The sequence below is a fragment of the Podarcis erhardii genome (genome assembly GCF_964252035.2).
Source record: "Podarcis erhardii genome assembly, chromosome: 8".
Taxonomy (NCBI): Eukaryota; Metazoa; Chordata; class Lepidosauria; order Squamata; family Lacertidae; genus Podarcis; species Podarcis erhardii.
In genome coordinates this window covers 13,854,691-13,881,632 of record NC_138499.1, presented here as the reverse complement: position 1 = coordinate 13,881,632, position 26,942 = coordinate 13,854,691, and the positions used below count along the sequence as shown (strand labels likewise).

At 46.1% G+C, this 26,942-nt stretch overlaps 1 protein-coding gene across 3 annotated transcripts in view; it reads left to right on the top strand.

Moving 5' to 3' along the window:
* The window catches only part of NSMCE2 (NSE2 (MMS21) homolog, SMC5-SMC6 complex SUMO ligase), a 211,331-nt gene that overhangs the window by 40,948 nt on the left and 143,441 nt on the right, over window positions 1-26,942 (top strand). The gene's annotated exons all lie outside the window — the stretch shown is intronic.

Below are 26,942 nucleotides of genomic sequence, written 5' to 3'. Positions count from 1 at the left end.
CATAAAGAAGGCTGATCGCCGAGGAATTGATGCTTTTGAATTATGGTGCTGGAGGAGACTCTTGAGAGTCCCATGGACTGCAAGAAGATTAGACCTATCCATTCTGAAGGAAATCAGCCCTAAGTGCTCGCTGGAAGGACAGATCCTGAAGCTGAGGCTCCAATACTTTGGCCACCTCCCTGGAAAAGACCCTGATGTTGGGAAAGATTGAGGGCAGAAGGAGAAGGGGGCGACAGAGGACGAGATGGTTGGACAGTGTTCTTGAAGCTACTAACATGAGTTTGACCAAACTGTGGGAGGCAGTGGAAGACAGGAGTATTGAAGCTTTTGCTTTCAGTTTTCAGTTGTTGAACATTTCGGAAGTCAATCGGACTTCCAGAAGGGATTACGTTTGACAACCGAGGTTTGGCTGTATATTGAAAATCCTGCCTGACCTCAGATTTGAACCCAACCAAATCTAAAATATAGTACTTTCCGGTGGGGTGCTCAAAATGGTGGTTTCATTCTTCCATAATCCTCCTTGCCCTACCAGTCTGGTTATAAGTCCTTATAGAATCATAGACTTGTAGAATTGGAAGGGATCCCAAGGATCATCTAGTGCAGGCATGGCCAGACTCGGCCCTCCAGATGTTTTGGGACTACAATTCCCATCATCCCTGACCACTGGTCCTGTTAGCTGGGGGTGATGGGAGTTGTAGTCCAACAACAGCTGGAGGGCCAAGTTTGGCCATGCCTGATCTAGTGTAACCTCCTGCAGTGCAGGAATCTTGGCTATAGTCCATGATATCTTAAGGTCTGCTTGATCCCTTACATCTTGACTCAATCAATGGGATCTTTGGGGAAGTCTCTCTTGGTGGCTCCCTATGGCTCATGACTGATCAGAAGCCATGCATTCAGCACTGTGGGTCCATTCCTGTCAAATTCTCCCCTACAATTGAGATTAGACAGGCATCCTCTTTGCCAAACTTCAGGCCTATGGTGTAAAGTTTTCTTGTTCCGGCAGGTGTTTCAAGGTTCCGTTTTATGATGAATTGCTATTGTTTTATTGTCCTGTTTTCTGCGGGTTGTTTTTCATACGTGCCACTTAGAAATCTGAGCAATTAAGTGGTCTATAAATGTCTTAAATAAATAGTCATTAGCTTGTACAATTTTAATATGCTTGTTACTGTCTTTGGGTTATTAGCGACAGGCATATGTTTAAATCGTGAGCTGAGCTGCTTCCGTACGGTAGGCCTGGTTGGAGTTTGTAGCAGCAAGATTGAACAACGAGGAACACATGTAGGTTAGTTTGCCAAGAAACTCTTAAAAGGAGGACCTTGTGAGAAGGCTCTTATCGGAAGATCTTTCCTTTATGAGTGTCTTGGCATAATAACATGCATATCTTCCTGGTGGCTGTTCCTCTTGTTGCAACCCTTGCTGGATCTCATCAGATAATTGTTGAAAATGTTTGCAATGTAATTAAGATAACTGAAGAAAATGTGTCTCAGTCGAGACATCCCATAAAAATGCAGATATAATTACACCGCCAGCCATCCGAATGCTCTGCCCCAGAAACAGGGAACCTGTGGTCCTCCTGATGAGGTTGGACTACAAGTCCCATCACCCCTGGCCATTGGCCATGCTGGTTGTTGTTGATGGGAGTTGAAGTCTCAACAGGTTGAACATCACAGGTTCCCCATCCCTGCTCTATCCAAACAGATATGTTCTGGACGATGGGAGTTGATCTGTGGATAACTTCTGCCCTTCCCTGCTGTTAGATACCGTATTTTTCGCTCCATAAGACGCACCTGACCATAAGACGCACCTAGTTTTTGGGAAAGCCCCAGTTTTTTGAGGATCAGCTCAAAGTTGTGCAGCTCATTTTGCAAAGGGGAAAAGCCCCCTTTTTTTGAGGATCAGCTCAAAGTTGTTGAGCTTTCTTTGCAAAGGGGAAAAATCCTGTTTTTATGGGGTTTAACTCACAGTTCTGCAGCTTCTTTAGGAAAGAAAAGGGAGCAGTTTCTACAGTTTCCAGACAGATAATCTAATCAGCCAGTCACACGTCGTTGGGGAAACAAACAGCCTCCATCTGCTGAACATTCAGAAATGAAGTCCTGGGCAAGGGGGCGGGGCCAGAAAGGGAGCCAGCGATCGACCACACGTTCGCTTCATAAGACACACAGACATTTCCTCTTACTATTTAGGAAGAAAAAAAGTGCGTCTTATGGAGCGAAAAATACGGTATTTGATTTGTTGAGGACCGTTGGATCGTTCCTCTGACTCAGGGATTCTGGGTGGATTTCCTAGGCAGACATCAAATGTCTTTGCTTCTAGGAACTGTGTAGAGATACTGCAGAACAACAGGCTAGCTCCTTCTCTGGTTCTACAGTATACTCCAGCTTCCTTTGACTCAACCCTTTTGCAGCACAGAGTTGGACCTGAATTTCCTTCTGGGCCTCTTCCAGCTCTGAGACTCAAGTAAGCCAAATATTCCCCTTGAGAGATGCAAAGAAGTTTTTGAACTTCTTTTCTTTCTTCCTCTAGTAAATTCAAAGCAATTATTCAATTATATTTAATTGGGAAGCAGTTCCCCTCCTATTATCTTCAGACTTACACAATTCACCCCCGCCCCGCACAAGAATCCAGCAATAACTTTCGCATCAGGTTGCTGCGATCTTATGTAAATAATAGAGTTATTAGCTTTGCTGCTCCGGTTCCTCGGTTTCTGTCATAATTATAACACCGGGTTAGAACATAAAATACACTCCTTTCAAGTCTGCTCTCTTCATTTGTATTCATTGGTCCAGCTTACTTGAAAGATTGCCTCTTTCCACATTTACGTACCTGAGCCTTAAGATCCTCTAAGAAGGACATGTGCTACTACTGCACACATGACTTAATCTTTGAGACAGTCATGTCCTTACTGGCAGATGGGTGGCTATTAAGGGAAGAGCCTTCCCAGTGGTGGCACCTTTTTCTATGGAATAGTCCCCCTCCCGAGAGACTCGCCTAGGGCCTTCTTTATGGGGTTTTTTAAGTGTGAAGCCAAGCACCTTTAATTCATCCAGATTTTAAAAATGCGGTTCAGTACAAACCTTGGGCTTTTGCTGTTTTAACAAGGTCTTAAGTAAACTTTATCTTCTCTTTTAGAGTGACTTTCACCTGAGCCGCTCTTGGTTTTATTCTGTCTCCACTGGGGGAAGTTGTATGTTAATGTTATGTGTTCTAATGAAAGTTGTTGTTTGGATTATTGCATTTTTAAATACAGTAAGATGTTTGCATTTGTTTTGTAAGCGCCTTAGAGAGTTTTATCAATGAAAGGGCACCAAAATTATTTATATATACGCTGGTGTGATCAGGTGCCTGAGGCCAGTCACTAGATTTGCTTTTTTAGCTAAATATTCGAGGTGGTAAAAATAAATAAAATATGTAAGGAATTGCAAAGACTCTTTCTCCAAACTAGACAAACAGCAATAAAGTGGCATATATGGTTCAGTGTAGTTCAATGCAAAATAATGCAATTTCTTTAAGCTTCACATATACCGTATTTTTCGCTCTATAAGACGCACCAGACCACAAGACGCACCTAGTTTTTGGAGGAGGAAAACAAGAAAAAAAATATTCTGAATCTCAGAAGCCAGAACAGCAAGAGGGATTGCTGCACAGTGAAAGCAGCAATCCCTCTTGCTGTTCTGGCTTCTGGGATAGCTGCGCAGCCTGCATTCGCTCCATAAGACACACACACATTTCCCCTTACTTTTTAGGAGGGAAAAAGTGAGTCTTATAGAGCAAAAAATACGGTATATAAAACAGAGACTGTATTGGTGGACAATAACAACAACTATTTTATTTTATTTTATTTGTACCCTGCCCATCTGACTGGGTTGCCCTAGCCACTCTGGGCTGCTACGAAAACATATAAAAACATAATACAGTGGTACTTCGGGTTACATACGCTTCAGGTTACAGACTCCGCTAACCCAGAAATAGTACCTTGGGTTAAGAAGTTTGCTTCAGGATGAGAACAGAAATCGTGCAGCAGCGGGAGGCCCCATTAGCTAAAGTGGTACCTCAGGTTAAGAACAGTTCCAGGTTAAGAACGGACCTCCGGAATGAATTAAGTACTTAACCCAAGGTAGCACTGTATAGCACCAAACATTAATTTCCCCCCTATACAGGGCTGCCTTCAGGTGTCTTCTAAAAGTTGTGTGGATTGTGATAACATTGGTCCAGCCTGTGGCAGCTGGGAAGTAGCTGAATTCCATGGTAGAGATTAATGGCCATGGCATGGAAAACAAAGCTGTCAGTATCATACTGCTTTTATACAATTCTACCTCCACAACCCAGCTGTCCTTTATAGAAGCTGGGCACACGGTGGCTCATCTGTAGGTGTGCAATGTGTTTCTCTTCGTTGACTGTACCCTCGAAGGCTCAGTTTTACGATATCAAAACTTTCTGTCTTCACACATCCCGACTGTCAAAATGACGAGCCTCCTGCTACGATTCGTGAAGCATCGCCAAACTTCACTCTATTGAAGGATGCCCACGTATATCGCCTTGAGTTTGCTTTTCGAAGCGGGTTTCAGCTGTGGGCGTGTGTTTCAATGGACGTAATTTCAGAGGGAATGTGTGTGCAGATCCCATTGTAGTTTCCCATAAATTTAGATGGTTACGCTTGGCCTTATCAAGAAAGGACAACGTGAGTCACCCTGCCAGTTTGCCCTTAAACATATGGCGATGAGGCTGCAGCTGGTGTAGAAAAACCATAGGGAGAACCAAAATCTCAGCAGGTGAATAAAAGAATAGATAACCTAGGGGAGAGGGGGGAGGAGGAGGAGGAGGAAGAAGAAGGGTGGCAGTTGAGTTTTGGTGGCTTTTGCTAGGTAAAAAACAAACAAAAGAGAATTGCATTTCTTTTTTTCCTGTTGAGCTCTTTTTAAAAAAATAAATAAATATTTATTTGGTTTTTCAGATTATGATATTACAATCACATGTCCAACATACAACATAAAAACAGATTCTCTTGGACTTATCACCTCCCCTTTGTGGGTCTTGTTGTTAATCATTTCCTCCTACATCTTTTATAATAATCATACCTCATGTTATGTCCGCTTCATGTTACGTTCTTTCAGGTTACGTCCCGCGGCGACCCAGAAGTACTGGAAACGGTTACTTCCGAGTTTCACTGCTCGCACATGCGCAGAAGTGCAAAATGACATCATGTGCATGTGCAGAAGCCGCGAATCGCAACCCGCCAGTGCGCAGACGCGCCGCTGTGGGTTGCGTTCTTTTCATGTTGCGACGGGCCTCCTGAACGGATCCCGTTCGCAACCAGAGGTACCACTGTAATCCAAATCTTTTATCTCTCCATTGTATCCAAAATTCACCATTAAACTACAAGTGATATTCCAGTCCTACAAACGATTTTAACCGTTTACAATGGTCTTTCAGATAAGTTATAAATTCTCCCCCCATTCCTTATTAAAATTTTGGTCTTCCTGATTTCCAATTCTTCCGGTCATTTTAGCCATTTCGGCATAATCCATCAACTTGACCCCCCATTCTTTTCCGGTAGGGACTTTTTATCTTCTTCTTGAATTGCATTTCAAGGAGCTGATGTTGCCGTGTAAAAGCGAAATTCTGCAGAGAGTGTTCTTGAGCTCAGGTGCTGTTTGCAGGTTTCCCAATTGCATCTGATTGGCTGCTGTGAGAATAGAATGCTTGGTTAGATGTGTCTTCAGCCTGATGCAGCTGGGCTTTGCATAGTGTTCTTGCCTGCAATTCCCATAGGTGCATAGAGATCGCCTTGCAGGGCGGGTCAAAGAGACCACCTACCCCAGCATCCTGCCTCCAGTGCTGGCTGTCAGGCTGCCTCTAGGGCAGATGGGAGTTGTAGTCCAACAGATTGGGAGGGCAACAGATTGGGGATGGAGCCAGTGGGTAGGGTGGCCAACGTTCCATATTGGCTACCAAGACTTTGGTTTTTTAAGGATTCATTTGGTGCCTAGCTTATATATCCGAGCCTCTAACTCTTCTTATGATCTAAGAGCAGGGGAGTCCTTCTGTTTCCAAATCTCAGTTTAGGTGAATCAGGTTTCATGTTCAGCTGGTAGTCATTGGGTGATGGCCAGTCTAGTCATTGTGGGTGTGCACTTAAGTGTTCGAGCCATCAGTGAACCTGAAAAAAAGACGAACAGTGATTGAGAAATCACCAGAAGGTTTGGACTATGTGCATTTCAAGCTATAACTGTGGTTTTTGGGTTTTTTTGCTTGGCCAGTAAGATTGGAGCCTGTTTTAGGTGCTTGAATTCTCTGACACCCCCCCCCCCCCCCGGTTTTATATCTTTTATATTCCTGTTTTATTCTTTTTAGGTTGTGTTCTTACTCTTGTTTTGGCATTTGCTTTTTAAACTACACACAGTGCTTAGGAAATTTTGAAATACTAAGTGCTTTCATCATCAAGAAAAGCTGCAACTTGTTTACATTACGCAAATTGGGTAAATGTGCACGATTTGATTTTTTGATTTTTTTTTTAGTATTTTGCATAATAGCAGGTACTATTAAATCCCCTTTCCCTAATCTCTGGAAATCTTTATCAACTTCTCTGAGATTTTGTGCACATACATTTTACATGAGGGCTAGAAATTTGCTTTGGAGAGAAAGAGATCTGAGACTTTTCAGGCAGCTGAATTCTGTCTCTGGTGCCAGATTCTATATGCACACAATCCCTGCTTCTCTTTCACTTCTGCATAATTGCAGCAATTCACACCGTGGGCATTTAAAGATGATCCAGTCAGTTCCTTAATAAATTTCCAGACTTTTCATGAGTATAACTGCTGCTAGATAAACTAGTCTGGCAGCTTGGTAGAGACAGAATTCTGATTCTTGTCATGTGCTGTTGAAACAAAGCAGAGCTGATAAGTGACGGTTATTAGTATTAATACGGTACTGGTGTTGACAGCATTTGTTTTAAATGTAAAATAAAATGCCCAGGGCGGGATAATGGCTACAGCTCTTTTGCAGAAATTTAACTATGAATGCATCTTTGCAGCACAGAAGTAGGGTGATTACTGGAGAATATAATGGATGAAATGAATTTACAGGCTGCTCCATTCTCTTTCTTTTACATATCACAGAGAAACTATTCACCTTACTGTTTTCTCTTGAGGGTGGCAAATTGCCGGTAAGCCAGTTCAGTTCCCTTGCCATCAGGGCCGGATTGAGGTTTGATGAGGCCCTAAGCTGCTGAAGGTAATGGGGCCCTTTATATGTCCGGTTGTCTTTTGTCAACAACAAATTGTTGCCGTTTTTTGTGTTGAATATATGCTATATGGTAATTTATGGACCTAATAGGTATCTAAAGCATAGCTGTCAACTTACAGATTTGAAAATAAGGGACCAGCAGCCTTGAAAATAAGGGACCAGCAGCCAAAATAAGGGACCCGCAGCCTCACCTGTTCCAGACACTCCAGTCTTCCTGTCCTCCTGCAGTCTGGTCAAACTCATGCTGGTAGCTTCGAGAACACTGTCCAACCAACTTTGTAACCAGAGGTTCAACTGAATAGAATCTGAATCACATGCACCACAAGGCCTATGCAGCCTCAACTTAAGATGGCTCCCCGGCCTGGCTTTGCACTGTACCACGTGCAACAAAATGGCGTCCAGCATTCAAAAACCCCCTCAGCTTGCATTAACTAGCCACACACAAGGCATGCAAGCTCCCCCCCAGTCGTTCTTAGACTTCTTATTGGGTGAGCAACACAGCCAAGCAACATAGTTGGAGCCTCCCACCTTCCTGGCCAGCAGGGAGGGAGGGAGAGGAGCTGCTTCCTTTGAAATTTAAGGGACATCATTTAAGGGACATTTAAGGGACATCCATCAATAAGGGACAGCAGCGGGACATGGCCCTGGAATAAGGGACTGTCCCTTCAAATAAGGGACACTTGACAGCTATGATCTAAAGCCATTTCCACATAACAAAATACGTATTTTATCAAAGGAGTTGATATAGAAATGAGCAAACCAGTGATATTTTAGGGAGCAGGCTAGCAGGCGGGCCCATTGCTTACACCACAGGAGTGGCTGGGGAAACCCAGCCAGATGAGTGGGGTATAAATAATAAATTATTATTATTATTACTTACACAACATAAAACACTGTTGCTGTATGTAGGTGTCAGGGAACTGCCATCGGAGAGACAGGTAGTGGACAGGCTACAGGAGAATAGGAGAGAATCTGCAGTAGAAGAGGGAACCAGCAGGGGGAGTGCAGGAGTCACAGCGGAGGGGAGGCTCTGGGATGCTTCCAGTGAGAGTAGTGGAGAGGTAACGGGACCCCCGTTGGGAACGCCCACCCTTCGCCGGAAACTGTCACGCAGAGAGTCTCGAAAGCGCATGTCTGTCAAAGAGCTTTTATGTTGGCGTAAATTCCGTAGACGCCCACTGTCAGATTCTACCAGCGACTGACGGAGTCATGCTTTGGGGGCTCCGTTAGTGCATCGGTTTGGATGACCAGCCAAACCCCAGAGGGATCAAGCTTTTACGCACAAGCAGCACACTATCCCACCACAGCAATCTGACAGTCTTTGAAAGCAGCTTGTGCAAGCAGAAGGCATCATGAGCGAACCATCCGGAACCGGAGGAGCAGGAGCGGGAGCTGGCGCAGATCCAAGCCTGGAACAAAGGTACAGGGCGTTGGAGGTCCAGCTGGCACTGCAAACGGCGAGGCTCGAGGAGAGGAGGGCTCAAGATGCAGATAAGGGGAAGACCACCCCACTTGCCAGACGGGTGCCTGGACTGGTGCAGAAATTTGGGGGGGATCCCCGGAACTATCAAGCCTTTAGGACAGAGATGCAATATGCACTCAATCTACTGTTTGATGACTTCCCTGACGAGAACTCTAGAGTGGCGTACGTGATTGGCCATCTAGAGGGAGGGGCGAGAGACTGGGTTCGGCCCCTGATGGCAGCCAATAATGAAATCTTAAAGGACACAATGAAGTTTTTCCGCGCCATGGACTTGATGTTTTCCAGCGAGATCGAGCAGGGAGTGGTGCGCAGGCAGTTAATGGCGTGTAAACAGGGGAGCCGATCTGTACGTGAGTACTGGACTGAGTTCACCATGCTGATTCATAGACTTGGGTGGGACCTTGCTAGTGAACCTATTCAAATGCTGTTTGAAGAAGGTCTCTCTCCGGCAGTGAAAGATGAACTTTCCCGGGCGCCTAGGGCGGAGTCTATGGATCAGCTGACTAAATCAGCGCTGTCCATTGGGGCACGCCAGGAAGCTAGAGCTATGGAAAAGCGGGAAGGAAAGGGGGAACGTTGGAAGGACTTCCGCATTCCAGAGATTCCGGAGCAGCCTTTCCCGCCAGCAGAGCCGATGGAACTTGGAACAGCGCGCGCGCGCGCAGTTTCAAACACCAGTGAAGGGCGGAAGAAGGAGGGAAAGAGCGGCAAGAGATGCTATCTCTGCCAACAGCCAGGTCACTTTGCCAGAGTCTGTCCGCAAAGGAAGGAATGGCAAGGGATGGCGGGAACTGTTGGGGGGAAGGAGGAAGAAGAAATCACGGAGCCAGTAAAAGCCAACGCCTGGTTGCCAACATCAGGGCACAGCAGCCAGGCCAGGGAGTAATGAATGTGCCCACGCCGGAACCTCCAAGACCAGCGCTTGTGATAGAGGTGTTGCTGGAACTGGCAAACGGACACCCACTGAAGATAAAGGCGCTATTGGATTCAGGTAGCTCATGTAATTTCATGAGCAAAGAGTTTGCAGCTGCACACCAAATACAGACTATCCCATTGAGTAAGCCTTTGCAGGTTACCACGATTGATGGGAGGGAGCTGTTGGGAGGAGAAGTGAGCCAACAGACTGTACCAATGATAATGAGGGTGGCACGACACACCGAACTGATAGCGTTTAACGTAGCCACCTTGGGAGGAGCTCCTATTATCTTGGGTATGAGCTGGCTGGCGCTACACGATCCGCTAGTAGGCTGGCATCAGAGAGTGGTTTCCTTTGGATCAGCACATTGCCTAGAACACTGCAAGGAGGGAGAGGCTCAGGCAGGCGCCAGGGGCACTCTAGCAGGGATGGAAGTGATGGACAAAGGGAGGGTGCCACCACAATACGCTGACTTGCTTGACGTATTCAGCGAAAAAGAAGCAGATAAACTGCCCCCGCACAGACCCTTTGATTGTCAAATTACCTTACTCCCAGGAGCACAATTGCCAGTGGGCAAGCTGTATGCAATGTCAGACAGTGAGATGCAGGAGTTAAGGGAGTTCATTGACAAGAATCTCAAGCGAGGTTTCATCAGAGAGTCACGAGCGGTGGGGGGCAGCCCAGTGTTCTTTGTGGACAAAAAAAACACAGGCAAGCCCAGGCTTGTATGTGATTTCAGGGCCCTAAATGCAGTGTCAGAACCAGTGACTTTCCCTATGCCCAGAATTGATGACATTCTAACACGGGTGAGAAAAGGGAAAATTTTTACCAAGCTGGACCTTAGGGGGGCATATAACTTGATACGTGTGAGAAAGGGGGATGAGTGGAAGACCACTATGTTCACCCCCTTGGGGGCCTTTGAGTACACCGTTATGCCTTTCGGATTACAAGGGGGCTCCGCCTGTTTTCAATCATTCATGAATCACGTCCTGGGGCCACTGCTCTACAAGAACTGCGTAGCGTTCTTAGATGACGTTCTGGTGTACTCAGACAATGAGGAGCAGCATGTGCGAGATGTAAGAGAGGTACTGAGCAAGCTGCGAGAAAACCGGCTGTGGGTGAAACTGGAGAAGTGTCAGTTTCATACCAAGGAGGTGGAATTCCTGGGGTACCGGTTGTCTGACAAGGGATTGGCCATGGATCCCAGCAAGGTTCAAGCGGTACTGGAATGGAAAACACCAAAGACCAAGAAGGACGTGCAAAGGTTCCTGGGCTTCGGAAACTTCTATAGGAAGTTCATCAAAAACTTTGCCCATTTAACAGCGCCCATCACGGATTGTCTTAGTAGCAAAAAGAAATTTGTTTGGACGGGAGAAGCGCAACAAGCGTTCGAACGCTTAAAGCAGGCGTTTGCGTCGGAAGAGCAACTCTTGCACGTGGATCTACAACAACCAATGAGAGTGGAGACTGACGCGTCAGACCGAGCGGTGGGGGCCGTTCTTCTCCAGCCGGGAAAAGATACGTCTGAATGGAGACCGTGTGCATTCTTCTCGCGGAAGTTGAACAAATCAGAGAGGAACTACACAGTGTACGACCGAGAACTGCTCGCCATTCATGAAGCATTCCGGAAATGGCGGCACTTGCTGATTGGGGCGCAGCACAAGGTTCAAGTCCGAACTGACCACAAAAATCTGGAATACTGGAGAACAGCCCGAGTGCTGAACCAGAGACAAGTGAGATGGGCCCAGGAGTTCTCCAAATTCCACTTTGAGATTCGTTACGTGCCCGGCTCCGAGAACGTGAGGGCGGACGCTCTTTCCAGGAAACCTGAGTACTTAGAGGGGGAGGGAGCGCCTGAGGCAAGGCATGTAATCCCTGAAGACCGCTGGGTGTGTGGGGCGGCATTGGTGGGGCAGAGGGAACTGATAGAGGGTACGGAGAACGATGAATACGCCCAAGAGAAACTCAGAGAGCTCCGGAGGACAGAGGAGAACACAGGGGGGTTCGAAGAAAAGAACGGGGCGTTGTATTACAAAGGGGCACTGTACATACCCGACGGGGAACTGAGGGGCAGAGTACTCAAGCAGTTGCATGACAGCCCCACAGCGGGACATTTTGGACAGCACAAAACCATGTGGTTGGTTACCAGGGAGTTTTGGTGGCCCAAGGTGAGGGAGGACGTACGGGAATATGTCAGGGGTTGCGACAGGTGCCAGCGAGCGAAAGGAGAGAGGGTGGCGCCAGCGGGGCTATTACAACCCTTACCCACGCCCGAAAGGCCATGGGAGGCAGTATCCATAGATTTTATGACGGACCTGCCAAAATCCAAAGGCAAAACAGCTGTCATGGTGGTGGTAGATCAATTAACCAAGATGTGTCATTTTATAGCTTGTTCACATGCAGTCACAGCGGAGGAAACCGCCAAGTTGTTTGTAGAACATATTTTCAAGTTGCATGGCGCCCCCTTGAGGGTGGTCAGCGACAGAGGGAAACAATTTACTTCCAGGTTCTGGAGGAAACTTATGAGCTTACTGCACGTAGAACTCAATTTCTCAACTGCCCGGCACCCAGAAACCAATGGGCAAGCGGAAAGGGCAAATGGGGTTTTACAACAATACCTGAGGTGTTATGTAAAAGACAGAGAAAATGATTGGGTGGATAAGTTACCTCTAGCAGAATTTGCCTACAACAACGCGGAGAACGTGTCCACAGGGATGAGTCCCTTCCTGGCAAATTATGGGTGTCACCCCCGGGCATTCCCAGGAGAGGGAGGGGAGAGGTGGAGCGTGCCGGCGGCGGAATATTTTTTTGAAGAGATGGAGGCGATCCACCGTCAGCTTCAACTTAACTTAGAGAAAGCCAAGGAAGAATATAAGAAGCAAGCAGACAGAAATAGGAGGGAAGGTGAAACTATAAGGGTGGGGGACCGGGTGTGGTTGTCCACCCAAGGGCTACCGTTCAAGGGCGGGAGTAAGAAATTGAGGCCCAAAAGATTGGGACCCTTTGAGGTCATACAGCAGGTCAACCCAGTGGCATTCAAACTCAGGCTGCCCAGTCACATGAAATTACACCCAGTATTTCACAGGTCATTACTGTCGCCGTACCGAGAGGGACGCGAGTGGGGGGAGCGTGAGAGAGAGGCCACCCAAACGCCCGTGATAGAAGAGAGAGAGCGCGACATGAACGTGGCAGGAATCATTGATTCCAGGTGGAAGGGGAATCAGGTGGAATATCTGGTAGAATGGGAGGGGGAAGCAGAGTCGGAAAACACTTGGGTACCAGCAGAGGTAGTCAATGACGAGGTTTTAATAGAAACATTTCATCAGCGTTTCCCAAGAAAACCGCAACCCGTGGCTCGATTTAGAAGGGAACACTTTGGGACCACCGATGAGGAAGGAGAGTTTGAAGGGTTCCCAGAGTCAGGGGTGGGTGAAGAAGCCGACTCCGACGAAGAAGAGGAAGACGGGGAGAGAGACGGTACGCCGTGGCTGGAAGTGTTAGAATCCTCGGACGACGAGGAGAGTTCCTTCAGGGGCTTTCCGCCCTCACCGCCAGTGGGAGAGGAGGCGGGAGGGGGTGAAGGGGGCCCTGGGGGGGAGGTGGATGTCAGGGAACTGCCATCGGAGAGACAGGTAGTGGACAGGCTACAGGAGAATAGGAGAGAATCTGCAGTAGAAGAGGGAACCAGCAGGGGGAGTGCAGGAGTCACAGCGGAGGGGAGGCTCTGGGATGCTTCCAGTGAGAGTAGTGGAGAGGTAACGGGACCCCCGTTGGGAACGCCCACCCTTCGCCGGAAACTGTCACGCAGAGAGTCTCGAAAGCGCATGTCTGTCAAAGAGCTTTTATGTTGGCGTAAATTCCGTAGACGCCCACTGTCAGATTCTACCAGCGACTGACGGAGTCATGCTTTGGGGGCTCCGTTAGTGCATCGGTTTGGATGACCAGCCAAACCCCAGAGGGATCAAGCTTTTACGCACAAGCAGCACACTATCCCACCACAGCAGGTTTTATTTTATTTGTTTTCCATCTTATATTTTGGAAATGTACATCCAGGTGTGTGTTTTTTTTCCTTTAAATTTTTTTGGGGGGCCCAAAGAGAGTGGGACCCTAAGCTATAGCTTGTTTATCTTATACGTAAATATGGCACTGTTTGCCATCCAGGAGTCTCTCGCTATCTTAAAACAACTTCACCCTGACTCTCTTGTTACCTATGGGCCTCCCTCACCGACTGCTTCTGCCCTTCCTTGAAGCCCATATTTCCTGTAAGGCCTTTGGTTTCCTCTCTTCATTCTCATCTTCAGCAGCAGCAAAGCCTAAAGTTACGCATTTGCATTTGATAGTCTTTTTCCCTAGGTCCCCTTTGTCTTTCCACTATCGAAATTTAGCTTTCAAGCTCCTTTTAAGGGAAGAGGTCTTCCTAGTAAGACGAATCTCGTGTTTTTCTGCTTGTTTGGGGTCTGACAAGATGTGACATTAAACACATCCTTGGACCTTGTGCTTTGAATTCTCTGCTCTCCCCCTGAGTAGCTTACAGTCTAAATCAGGGGTCAGCAGCCTTTTTCAGCCGTGGGCCAGTCCACTGCCCCTCAGACCATGTCGTGGGCCGGACTATATTTTGAAGGGGAAAAAAATGAACAAAATCCTAGGACCCACGTACCTATGGGACTGCCTTTCCTGGTATACCCCACAGAGGACCTTAAGGTCCACAAATGACAACATTTTGGAGGTCCCAGGTCGCAAGGTGGTTAGATTGGTTGCAACTAGGGCCAGGGCCTTTTCAGTACTGGCCCCGACTTGGTGGAACACTCTGTCACAAATGACTAGGGCGCTGCGGGACTTGACATCTTTCCGCAAGGCCTGCAAGACAGAGCTGTTCCGCCTGGCCTTTGGTTTGGACTCAGTCTGACCCTTATGTTCCCCTCCCCTTATGGTCTTGATCTATCGGCTACTTTTAAAATGAGGCTGCATTTTAAATTGCATTTTAACCTGTATTTTAAATTGGTCCCCCCCCCCCATTATGTTTTTACTATGATTTTATTGGTGTTAGCCACCCTGAGCCCAGCTCTGGCAAGGGAGGGCAGGGTATAAATAAAATTTATTCTTTATTCTTTATTATTATGCTCCACAAATAACCCAGAGATGCATTTTAAATAAAAAGCACACATTCTACTCATGTAAAAACATGCTGATTCCCAGACCGTCCGTGGGCCAGATTGAGAATGCAATCGGGCCGCATCCGGCCCCCAGGCCTTAGGTTGCCTACCCCTGGTCTAAATGAGGTGCAGAACTTTATGTGAGACTCACTCATATGCACAGCAGCATATCAAGGCAGAGGGCAGGGGAGACCACACTGGGTACGGTGGCATGGGGGTTCCCAACCTTTTCCGTCCCACGGGCAGCACCACACTGGCCTCTTCTCTCCCACGGGTCAGTGCCCCCTGCCCTGAGAGACACAGAAAGACAGAAAATGTACATGAACAACAGGCATCATTTCCCCAAGGAATCTGGGCAAAGTCAGAGTGACTAGATTGAAAAGCGCATGAAGCTGAAACAGTGTTAGAGACTCCCCAGGCGCCAGGCACGTTTTGCGACTGGAGCGGGTTCAATTTGTAACCGCACAGAAATCTCGTGAGTGTTGGGTTGGTGACTGACATCTCTATTAGTCTGGCCTCTCCAGCTGTCTTAAGCAGGTAAGCCGAAGAGTTTATTTATTGCATTACTATCTCACCTTTTCTCCACCCTCCTCCTCAGTTAATCCCTACAACAACCCTATGAGGTAGGTAAAGTGACTGGGACTGACTCCAAGGTCATCCCATGAGCCTTCATAATCGAACCCTGATCTCCCAGGTCCTCGTCCGACGCTCTAACCCAGGCTTCCTCTACCTCATCCCTCCAGATGTTTTTGGCCTACAACTCCCATGATCCCTAGCTATCAGGACCAGTGGTCAGGGATGATGGGAATTGTAGTCTCAAAACATCTGGAGGGCTGAGGTTGAGGAAATCTGCTCTAACCACTATGCCACCCTGCCTTCCTAGAGTCCTTCTGCTCTATAAATTAAGCAGGTGAACAAATATGGGGAAAACAAAATGTCACTGAGAGAAGGATCTGGAAAGTTTTCCTTGACACTTGAATTTGTTTTATACTGGATTCTTTAATCCTTGATTCTTTAATGTGTTGTAAAACCGCATTGAGATTTCTCTCTCTCTTTAAAATATAAAGCGGTATAGAAATGAAAGCGACATAAATGACAGCAATAATAAATCCCACCTAGATGCTCCGCTGTGGCGACTGCAGCCTAGGTTTTAAGGTGTCATTGGTTGATTAGCTCATATATCTGAGTTTCTGACGCGGATGCTGAAAGAGACCTTGAGAAAGGGCATCACTCTTTCCACTTCCTTCTTCATCTTTATGTGGTTTTTGGTTGTGGGGGAGAAGTACCACTCTTGCCATCTCGTGACCAAGTGGGCAATGCGAGCGGGGGCTCAGAGGCTTCTGTGGGACCAGGCGAACACCTCATGCGTACCATTGTGCTCACAGGTCCTGTGTTCATGAAACCTGATGTACAAGATTCTCAGACAACAGACCGAGCGACAGCGCATGGTATCCCTTGTCAGATGCCGAGGCCTCACGGCTTTTACAGTCACTGTTGTTGCTGCTGTAGCTCATCCAGGTGGCTTGGACTGGGCTTAGCAACAGCATCGAGTGCAAATGTGTGCCATGGAGCAGGGTGGGGAAAAAATCAATGATTTTAAAAAAATTGGAATTTTTTTATTTAAATTGGATTTTTTTGTATTTAAATCGGATTTTTAAAATAAAATATTTTTGGAGGAAAAATCTTCCTAGAGATAGTTTTCTATTTAAGCTGCATTATAGTCCAAAGGCTATTCGTCAGGAAACAAAGATCTAAGTTTTTCATGTGTGCTAAAACTGTTGTTGTTTTTTAATCGTTTAAACCACATCAGTTAACAAACATGGATAGCATACATCAGTTAACAAACAATGGATATAAAAAAATAATTTCATAATCTGTCTATGTATTTCTAATAGTATAAGCAAATCAGTAATTTTTGATACAGTTGTAAAAAACCACTCTGAAAATTTATTATTCAAAAAATGAAACCTTCATCTGGTTATAAATACAGTGGTACCTCAGGTTAAGTACTTAATTCGTTCTGGAGGTCCATACTTAACCTGAAACTGTTCTTAACCTGAAGCACCACTTTACCTAATGGGGCCTCCTGCTGCTGCTGCGCCGCCGGAGCACGATTTCTGTTCTCATCCTGAAGCAAAGTTCTTAACCTGAAGCACTATTTCTGGGTTAGCGGCATCTGTAATCTGAAGCGTATGTAACCTGAAGCGTATGTAAACTGAGGTACCACTGTATTAAGATTATACAAGCAAGAATGAGTCTTTCTGTAAAAAATAGATGGGAGGGTGTTCCACAGGACGGGTGCCACTACCGAGAAGGCCCTCTGCCTGGTTCCCTGTAACTTGGCTTCTCGCAGCAAGGGAACTGCCAGAAGGCCCTTGGAAGTGGACCTCAGTGTCCAGGCAGAACGATGGAGGTGGAGACGCTCCTTCAGGTATCCAGGGCTGAGGTCGTTTAGGGCTTTAAAGGTCAGCACCAACACCTTGAATTGTGCTCGGAAACGTACAATGTTGGTCTTTCAAGACCGGTGTTATGTCGTCTCGGCGGTCACTCCCAGTTACCAGTCTAGCTGCCGCATTCTGGATTAGTAGTAGTTTCCGGGTCACCTTAAAAGGTAGCCCCACATACAGCGCATTGCAGTAGTCCAAGCGTGCATAGAGTGCATAACCAGACCCAGCTTGGTCTCACCTTGTGCAGATAACTCCCTGAGTGAAACAAACTCTGCACAGGCGAAGGAAATCAGCACGTGCATTTAACTGCAAGCTCAACGCTTTAGCTGCAGCTACCGCGGACCAGATCTTGCGCACAATGCAAAACCTTGGTTGCTCTCCCATGCTGCTTTCCCTTGCTGCCATGCCACTGTCAACATAACAACCTTCGGGTTCAAATTCCGCAACACCCCCCCGCCCGCCTCATGGTACAGGCTGAGTTTGCTCAAGTAATGTGTCATACGTGTGAGTCTACTCCCACAGGCATGCCTCATGGGGTGTTTCCCAATCGTCTGGGAGGTTATTGCTCAACCCTAGGTTCCAGCTTTCCTAGGTTCCAGTGCCTCAGGCATGATGTCCAGCAGTCTGTTCCGTCTCCTGGATCAGATATTAGCCTTGCGGTGATTCTGGTTTTTGTGGAGGAGCTGGTTTCAAATCAGTGGAAAAGGCAGCCGTTTTGCTGATTAACCGGCCCTTTAGCTTCACAGTTGCAAATCCCCCCCCCTCTTTTTGTTTTGCACAACGCAAACCAGTTTTGCGCTGCTCCGTTTTTGGAATTTTTAGGTGGCGCTTCGGCAAAAGAAGAAAAGGCGGCGAACAAATGAGTGTTTTTAGTTGGCGGAGGTTCTTTTTTCTTCTTAATTCTTTTTCGAGCAGAAACTTTGCAGCCTGATTTCAGTTAGCAGAGATGAGTCACGCCAAAGATTTGGTTCTCAGATGATTCAGAAAGGCCACGTGTGACTCAACTTGCAAATTTGCTTTGCTCTCATGATTCTCTCCCCCCTCCCTCCTCCCTGTGAAATAATGGTTATCCAAATATAAATAAATTAATGATTGCATGAGGAGACTTTTCGACTATGCCCTGGGCCCAAAGCAAATGCAATATGTTAAGTGACTAATTTTCCAGGGGGATTCTTGAGAAAGAATGGTTAAATAATAGTACTATTTTTTTTAAAAAAAACAAGATTTTGTAGAAACCTATTAATGCAAACTTACTTACTTTATACTGTCTTTATATGGAAACTTCCTAAGTAAGGAATGTGTCAGCTTGCAGTTTTCTGTTTTTTTCTGCAGTAGCAATTTCTAGGCACATACGCTTAGTGAGGCACCAGGATTAGGTGGCCATGTATCCTACTTCGCAGAGGACTGTCCTCTCTTGGAAGTAGTCCTTTTTAAAGCGATGTCTGCTTTAAAGCTATGAGAAGTTGCCTATCAGTGTTTAGCACCTGGGCAGCAAGACTGAGCACATGGTCCTAGTGTAGCCCGCTATAGTGAGATGCCACGAATTTCTATTTAAATTATAACTATCACTGCTAAAATTGCCTCTACACATACAAATGAGCACATACAAATTTAATGCAGATTTTTTTTCCGCCTCTGTTTTGGCGATACACTGGATTGACTATTGGATTGCATGCTGTGATGCAATGATGCATCCACCCAATGGGATTGCAAGCAGTGATGCTGCTTCTTTTAGGTGGGTGTGCAGGACTATCTCAGAGGCTCACAAATACATGCATTGCTCTCTTTTTAGGGCCGTTTAGCAGCATGCTCTTTATTCTAGGGAGGGATTTATTTAACTGGGACTCACTGGGCATTCTAGCAGCATCTGAAGCTACAGTCCTGCAAATACAAAGTGGATCTCACAGTCAGTGCACCATCTGAGATAATCATATGAATCTAAAGAATCATGGCAAGAAAAAATGATGGGCTATGCAGAACTGGCAAAACTGACATATAAGCTACGGGACAAGGGTAACTGTGACTTTAAGGATGAATGGGAACCCTTTACAAAGTATCTGAAGACGCAACAAAGCAAACTGGACTCCTTGGCAGGTTTTGAATAAACATTCACAAACTTTTTATTGATAATAATCAGCTAAATAGTTTGAGGATCTATACAACTTTGTAACATGCAGAAAACATCATTCTTAGAGAAACCAAAGACTGGAACTGAGGGAAGTTGGGGGGTGGGGTGGGGGTGGGTGGGTTTTGTGTGAGGGTGGGGGGAGGGAGGAAAAATGAGGGGGGGGCGGAACAAGGATGATATGTTTTTGGATAATATGTCTTGTTATAATTTTGAATTTAAAAAAAATTAAAAGAGAGAGGGAGGGAGGAAAAAAAAAAGGGGGGGGGGAAAATAAAGCCAGGAGTTCCTAAACTGTGCGGGGGAACCGCCAACACTGCCCTAAATCTGGCGCTAATGTTGCCCACCAGTGTAGACAATACTGTGAACCCGATAGACCTCATGGTAAGACTCTGTGCAAGGCAGATTCCTATTTTCCTGCTGTCTTAAAAGCACCACCAGTTGCCCCCAAAGCAAGAGCTTACCATTCCAGCACCCAAGCTTGGCTCCTGCCAACCACGAAAGCTTATACCAAGAACAAACTTAGTTGGTCTCTAAGGTGCTACCAGACAATTTGTGGTTTTCAAAATAACCCCAGTACTAAGGGGGTGGGGAAGGGAAGATGCACATTTGGGGATTTCCCCCCAATTATTCAGCATTTTCTTTTATAAAATAAAACGATTTTATCAACATTTTACAAAATCGTATGACAAAGCCCACCCGCAAAAGGCAAAGAGAGAAAACCCTCACACTTTTACGTATCCATATACTTAAACATACAGACAATTAGGCTAAGTTGTCAGGAAATGAAAATGAAAAGTCGGTTACTAGAGAAGTGAAAATATATTCTCCCAGAATTCAGCATAGCGGTACTGCTTAAAAAGATCTTAGTTCGTTTCTCTTTTCCTTAGTATTTTATCGATACTGCTAATCTCTTCTGAGTTACATCTTAATATACAGTTTCTCTGTGCAGTTTTCTTTTCTATAGAAGTTCCATATAGTTAGTGGGTAGCTTTAGGTGCCCCCAGTTCTGGGAACAAACTCCCCCTCCTTGCGTTTTCTCCCAGGAAATGGATGCTGAGTTTCAGTCTGACTTCCTTCTTTGCAGAACAAAGCTCGTCTTCCTTGCCGGAAACCTTGAAACGTCTATGTTAGTTACCTTGTGGCTCTGGTGTTGATAGGAAGCAAGAGCCCATGGGAATAATGGGAAAGGAATTGGATTATGAGGTGTTAGGATTGATGTGCCAATGGCTTCTTTTGATTATATTATGTATGCATTCAGGTTATCACAATTGTTCTACCTGTTGCAAATAATTCCTCGTAGTTCTGAGGTCGCAATAGTACCAGGTAGGATGCTGTGATGTCTTTATGACAAGTTCCTCAAGATTTATATTGGCATGTAGGTGTTTACACGCTTTGGAAATGTGTGGCAGCTTGAGTAATCCCATTCATTCTTGAAAAATGAGGTGATGGCAGAAATTAGAACAGGCTTTGTTTTTTAGCCCATGTTACCTCCTTACAATAATTGTCATAATGTGATATATGAAGAGTTGGCCATTGCCAGTCATGGCCATTGGTTTGTGCTTAAGGAAACAGCTAGATTGTTATTTTACTTTGTAAATTAACCCCTAAATAGTGGAACTGAATGAAGAATGCACAACGTCCTCAGTTACGTTGCTGCGTATTAACAAGATCTTACTTTTCAACTAACAGGAACCGTTGAACATAACTGTAATAAAATTATTACCATGCTCTACGTACCGAGTATCCGTCATTCCTATAAATGGTCTTAATATTTTTTAATAAGAGAAATTCATTGGGTAGCACTTTTAATTTTCTTTAATTATACTTGTTGTTGACATCCATCTGCTCTGCGTGTCTCTTCTATGAAAGGAGCATAGAATAAAAGTTAATAACAGTTCACTCATAAAACTTACACATAGCTTTTCCATTAATCCAAATGCTCAATGCAAGATGCGTCGTAACGTCACGATTTTTGAAGTAAAGAAATTAGTGTTCGCTTTTCTAGTGCACGAACCCATTTCTTTTTGTGAAATATATACGCTCTGGCTGAGTCATCTCTTGTGTAGTGTGTAGCTGCCCTCATGACCTCCCTAAATAGTGCTGCTGCAAGCAAGAAATCCTGTTGTTGTTGGGGTTTTTTAATGGCTGTGCTTCGGTCAAAAACTAATATATAGGACGGCATAATTCTCCACCTCAACCTGAAACTGTAAATTGTTCTGACTAATCCAATTATGAATCACAACATTAATATAAAGCATTGAAAGGAGTTTTGTGGTAGGTACAATAACAACTATTTTATCACAAAAAATGATAAGCAGCCACAAGCTGCTGTACATGTTTGTACAAAACGAGTCAGCCACATATATTAAACTCTGACTCTCACTCTCTCTCTCTCTCTCTCTCACACACACACACACGCGCACACACACACAAACAGTGTTTCTAGATGAAACAACAATAGGGAAAATGATTACCATTAAAGCTGTTGTTGTTTAGTTGTTTAGTCATGTCCGACTCTTCATGACCCCATGGACCAGAGCACGCCAGGCACTCCTGTCTTTCACTGCCTCCCGCAGTTTGGTCAGACTCATGGTTGTAAACTCCATGGACAAAGACAACCATTAAAGCTGTCAGGCCTCTATTTTAACTATGCTTGGAGTATTTCAGCCTTGGCAATGCTGCTGTCTTCGTTCATAGTCTTCTGTCACATGTTTTTTATATAATTTAGCTGAAATGATTATCTTGCGGGGCTCAGAGTGCGATTCACTGGTCACCTGCATGCCTGAGTAGTTACAGAAGCATACCTAGCAGGGGCTTTGTGGGCCGCCTGGTCTGATGGTGGGTGCCAGAAGACTTCCTTCAATTTAAATCACACCAAACAGTTTTGCCTTTAGTTATCTGTATGTAACAAGCAAACAAAAAACCTGGAGGAGAAATGACATTTCACTGCACACCTGGACAAATTGTTCTCATGTTTGGAAGTGTTCCCCAATATTTATCAGTAGGGTTTGTAAGGGGCAGGTGGGGCTTGTCAACCTAGGAAGGTAGCCCACCTAGAAGAAGGAAAACTCTGATCTCCGCTGCCTTGTGGGATATCTTTGTAATAATAATAATAATAATAATAATAATAATAATAATAATAATATATTTATACCCCGCCCATCTGGCTAGGCTTCCCCAGCCACTCTGGGCGGTTTTCAACAAAATATTAAAATACAGTAATCCATCAAACATTAAAAGCTTCCCTAAACAGGGTTGCCTTCAGATGTCTTCCAAAAGTCTGGTAGTTGTTGTTCTCTTTGACATCTGGTGGGAGGGCGTTCCACAGGGCGGATGCCACTACCGAGAAGGCCCTCTGCCTGGTTCCCTGTAACTTTGCTTCTCGCAGTGAGAGAACTGGCAGAAGGCCCTTGGCGCTGGACCTCAGTGTCCGGGTAGAACGATGGGGGTGGAGACGATCCTCCAGGTATACAGGACCGAGGCCGTTTAGGGCTTTAAAGGTCAGCACCAACACTTTGAATTGTGCTCGGAAGCATACTGGGAGCACAGTGTTATGTGGTGTTGGCAGCCGCTCCCTGTCACCAGTCTAGCTGCCACGTTCTGGATTAGTTGTAGATTCCGGGTCACCTTCAAAGGTAGCCCCACGTAGAGCGCATTGCAGTAGTCCAAGCGGGAGATAAATAGAGTATGCACCACTCTGGCGAGACAGTCCTAAGGAGTAAACCCATCCCTAAGATGGTTGAATGGCACCCTGTATGCCTCTTTTGGACAGCTCCTGCAGCCAAGCCAAGCTGGTGCCAAATGTATTGCTCTGCTTTCCTTTGGACCACATGTCTTATTGTCTGAGCAATCCAGGACCTCTGTACCCACTGCCTGGGCTTGTGCCCCAGGGAGGTCACTTGGGTGCTGCTAATGCAGCGGTTTGACTTCACCCCCGGAGGCGCACTTTATTGTCGCTTGAGTCAGACGGATGCCAACAACACCAGCAGCAGCAGCAACTAGGGGATTGGAGTAGATGAGACCCTTGGGCACCCTTTTGACTCTACAATTCTATGATTCTAGGAACCAGTTAGTTAACTTTAAAGTGGTTATGTGTGTATTCCTAGTGCACATAGCTGGATTCACTAGAGGCCACACCAAGGTTTTACATTTTATATTCTACTTTAATGGATGAAACGGCAAAGGCTAACCTGTGGATTGTAACATGTGGCAGTCACAACTATGTATATTTCAGTCTGCACATACATGCTGATGACAATGTAGTGCGTGTACACTCAAGAGGATGACTTCCAGACATTCCTATATATCTTCACAGGAGCTTGGCCTACCGCTCAATATCTAAAAAACCAAAGTGGTGCACCAACAAGCACAAAACAACCCCTCTGCAGCACCAAAATCCAGCTCAATGGTGTGACGTTGGAAAGTGTTGATCACTTCTCCTACCTTGGCAGTTATCTTTCCACAAGGGCCGACATAGATGCATCGTCTCAGGTCTGTGAGTGCAGCTTTCTCCCAATTGAAGTGCAGAGTGTTTGAGGACCTGGACATTCTCAGGGAAACCAAAATGCTTGTTTACAAAGCTATTGTACTACCAACCTTACTGTATGCTTTTGAAACGTGGGCCAGTTATAAATGCCATCTCCAACTCCTCAAAAGATTCCATCAATGGTGTCTCCGAAAAAATTTACACATCACTTGGGAAGACAGGCAAACCAATGTCAGTGTACTGGAAGAAGCAAAGATCACCAGTGTCAAGGCAATGATTCTTCAATATCAACTTCGTTGGACTGGTCATGTTGTTCGGATGCCTGATTATCGTCTTCCAGAGCAACTACTCTATTACGGATTTAAAAATGGAAAGTAATGCTGGTCAACAAAAGAAGTTTAAAGATTCTCTGAAGGTAAATCTAAAAAAATGTATAAACACTGACAACTGGGAAACGCTGACTGCAAGTGCTCCAGTTGGAGAACAGTCTTTATCAAAGGTGTCATGGCCTTTTAGACGCTCGAACTCAGGACGAAAGGGAGAAAATTGCTAAGAGGAAGGCACATTTGGCAAACTCTCACTGTGATCACCTCCCACCCAGAAAGCTATGTCCCCACTGTGGAGGGACATGTGGATCCAGAATTGGCCTCCACAGTCACTTATGGACTCACTGTCAAGACCATGTGCATGGAAGACAATCTTATTTGGCTACGAGTGATCACCAAAGAAGAAGAAGACATGTGCAAGGAAGCTATGATCAGCCACAGCTTCCCAGTGTGTATTGCATGTGCACATACTGTATAGCACATGGATGTGGCAATCTGCATGTGGTTTCACACTTCTTCATACACAGAAGGGCTTTGCATTCAGGAAAAACATTGTCGGAAAAGCAAGTGTCTCTTGGATAAGTTATTGGCTCTCAGCTTCTGTGCCCCTGCTGGAAGGATACTTCCCTACCTCCATTAACTTTAGTAATAAAGTCCTCATAAACTTCCTGCCTGCCAGTTCCATGTATTCCTCATTGAGTCAGCAGCATGAACATAAACAAAGTTAGTTGACTTCTAAAACTTATGTGGCAAGGGGGGGAGAAGACTGCTTTGTTTTGCAGGAGTTTGATGCCTGTAGCAGAGGAGACATTTTGGGGAGGGGGCTTGCAGGATTGCTAAGAGGGCAATGAGGTGAAGTGTCAGAAAGCACGTTGCACATTTAAAAGCTCTAGGTAAACAATAGCTGATATTGATCAACACAATATCTCGAAAGCATGTTTGCACAATATTGGTGGAGAACAAGTGCTGTCTCCATGAGGACTGCCGTCGCTAGTGTTGTTGTCAATAAGTTTTGGGGAATGACCTATCTGCCCGTGTATGTTTTGGCCGCTCCCTGCTTGCGCGACTGTGTCATTCGTAGGTGTTATGGATACACATGGATACACACTGTACCCTCATCCCTAGTTCAAAACCATGCACAACTCAGGTGGATTGCCCAATGCCTTTAAGGTGCTGATTGGAATGTATTGCTATTTCTTAGCTGACGTAATTGCTGCAAAACATGTTGCTTTACCTGGATCGCCGTGTTCCTGCCTTTGAAGCACCATGAGCCAAGAAGGTGTTGCTTTATTTAACCTGATGTCTTTGGTGAGAACAAACATATAAACACCACCACGGTGCTCCACGATAGCCTGGACTGAATTGCAGTGCTCAAAGGTAAAGGTAAAGAAAGGGACCCCTGACCATTAGGCCCAGTCACGTACAACTCTGGGGTTACGGCGCTCATCTCACTTTATTGGTCAAGGAAGCCTGCATTTGTCTGCAGACAGTTTCTGGGTCATGTGGCCAGCATGACTAAGCCGCTTCTGGCGAACCAGAGCAGCCCACAGAAACGCCGTTTACCTTCCCGCTGGAGTAGTACCTATTTATCTACTTGCACTTTGACATGCTTTCGAACTGCTAGGTTGGCAGGAGCAGGGAATGAGCAGCGGGAGCTCACTCCGTCGCGGGGATTCGAACCGCCGACCTTCTGATCAGCAAGAGGCTCTGTGGTTTAGACCACAGCTCCACCCGTGTCAAATTACCCCATAATTTATCTGGAATTGAGCAGGGGGTGGGTGCAGCTGGAAAGGTACCACAAATTTGATTTTCATAAAATAGTAAAATGTCCTTCTAACGTAGTGAATTGCCCAATCTGCTTCCATAACTTGTCCCAAGAATACACCTTTTCTCTTAGAGAGACTGCACATATTAATTGCTACTGGGCTGTAGCAGCTGTAGTCCTCTAGATCAGTGTTTCCCAACCGGTGTTCCGCGGCACACTAGTGTGCCGCCGGACGTTGCCTAGTGTGCCGTGGGAGGGAGGCGGGCGAGTCGGGCTAATCCTCCGACGAGCTCCACCTCCAGACCCATTGCTCAAATCCTTTAACCCAGGAGGGCGGGGAGAAAGGGTGGGAAAAAAGAAGGGGAAGAGAAAATATTTTTTTAAAAAAAGGAAAGAGAGGGGGAAAAGCGAGGGATGGAGGAAGGGGAATAAACAGAAGGGGAGGACAATGAAGAGGGGCGGGGCTTGGCAGGCAGCAGATAACTGGGGAGGGGGCGCGGCTGGCGGCGGCTCAAGGCAGGAAGGGAGGAGCTGCCTCGCGGAGAGTCTTGGGCTGCAGAGATTTCCCGTTCAGGAGCGCGGGAGGCCACGCCGTGGATGGGAATCTCCTCCTCCTCTTCCTCCTCCTCCTCCAGGAGAGAGGGTGGTCCGCCCCACCGAGTCGGGCGTGCTCAAGCGTGGGAGCCTATAGTTAGAGCTCAGCTCCTTTTCTTGCCTTCCCCGCCCCCCCCACGGAGCACATTTTCCTCGCCCCCCCCAACCCCCGCATGTAGAATCGAAGCCCTCCAGCCTCCACGGTGCACAAACTCTCCCCTCTGCAACGAAGCGCTTTGTTGCATATCTTTGGTGAGGATTTTAGGCAGTCTTGGTGCACCTTAAATCAGCGCTAATTGCGCCTGGACGCAGTATTTACTTCCGAGTAGGCCCCCTTCCCCCCCCCCCGGTAGCACCTGACGTTGCTATTCGTATCATCAGGTTTGTTTGTTGATAATTTAA